Raw genomic sequence first — 1,432 nt, forward strand, 5'->3', positions numbered from 1 at the left:
ACTCCAAATAATTTAATTACTTCTTGCTACCGAATGAGTGCATGTATATGTGAATTTGTGCATGTATATTTACAGGCCATCGAGAGTAAAGCTTCATAACTTTCTAAATGTCTGCCTCTCACTGAGTGTCCCATCAAATATTGCTAAGTATTCATTTCAAGGCACTGTTTCTAGACTGCTAAACACCGCCATCAACAGTAATTGAAAAGCTCCCTGAGTTTGCCCGGCTAGCTCAGTTGGTAGACCACGAGACTCTTAATCTCAGGGTTCGAGCCCTGAGCTCCTGGGTTCAAGCCCCAGGTTGGGCACAGCTTTTGGCTTCCCTGATAGCTCAGTTGGTAAAGAATCCGCCTGCAATGCAGGAGACCTGGGTTCGATCCCTGGGTTGGGAAGATCCCCTGGAGAAGGGAAAGGCTACCCACTCCAGCATTCTGGCCTAGAGAATTCCATGGACTGTATATTCCATGGGGTCACAAAGAGTTATTTCACTGAAGAATTTCCCCTGAGTTAATTCACTGAAGAATTTCCTAGAAGTCCAGCACTGTGGAGGGCTCCATGCATAGACCAGTGGTTCTCAAAATAGAGCCCCAAAACTGACTGCATCCGAATGTCTTGGGATAATTTAGAAATGCTGGCTCCCTGGCTCATGCCAGACTTGCTAAAGGGGCATCCCGGAGGATGGAGCCACTGAATACAAATTTTAAAACACTCCCTGGGGTCAGTCTCAGTCACAGTGTAAAGTCACTGATAGAACCACTTCCCTGCTTTATCCTTTCCTGTGTGTTGCTCTGAATAAGCAGCAGGGAAAGCTGTGAGAAAGGAAAACGTGGTTGCCTACAGGACACTCTTCAAATCTGGTTCTCCTGTAATTATTAAAAGTGTCCTCAAGAAAATTGATAAAGATACTCATGGCAGTTAGAATGACAGGCTGCTCCTACAAATGCCAAATTAACATGGTAGCTTAAAATAGATAGATTATCTCTCTCTCGCATAACAGTCTGGATGTAAGCTGGCAGGACCAGTGTGATATCAGGGATCTTTCTATTTTGTTGCCCTCCAAAATGCAATACGCAGTGTCTATCTCCTATCCCAAGACGGCTGCCCTAGCTCCTGCCACCACACAGATGTTTCCAGTTGATGAGACAAAAAGGAGAGTAGAGAAAATACCCCTTCCCTATAAGGGCATGACCCTGAAGTTCTACCCACCACTTACACTCAGATCTCTCTGGCAACTTCTACCTGCAAAGGAAGCTGAGGACTGTATTCCTTTCTTTCTTTTTCTGTGTTCAAAACAAATTCAGAAGGCCGATTACTAAAAGAAAGACAAAACAGATGTTGGATGACAAATAGCAGTCTTTGCTCTAGTACCTTCAGATTCGTAAAGTTGTATATGCACCTGTGTGTGTGTGTGTGTGTGTGTGTATAAAATTCA

At 44.2% G+C, this 1,432-nt stretch overlaps 1 non-coding gene across 1 annotated transcript; it reads left to right on the forward strand.

The window, feature by feature from the left end:
• Positions 1-221: 221 nt before the first annotated feature.
• Positions 222-308, forward strand: TRNAK-CUU. The gene has a single exon. It is a non-coding gene; the product is annotated as a tRNA-Lys (tRNA).
• The last annotated feature ends 1,124 nt before the right edge of the window (positions 309-1,432 follow it).

This window comes from Bubalus bubalis, chromosome 16, assembly GCF_019923935.1.
Source record: "Bubalus bubalis isolate 160015118507 breed Murrah chromosome 16, NDDB_SH_1, whole genome shotgun sequence".
NCBI lineage: Eukaryota > Metazoa > Chordata > Mammalia > Artiodactyla > Bovidae > Bubalus > Bubalus bubalis.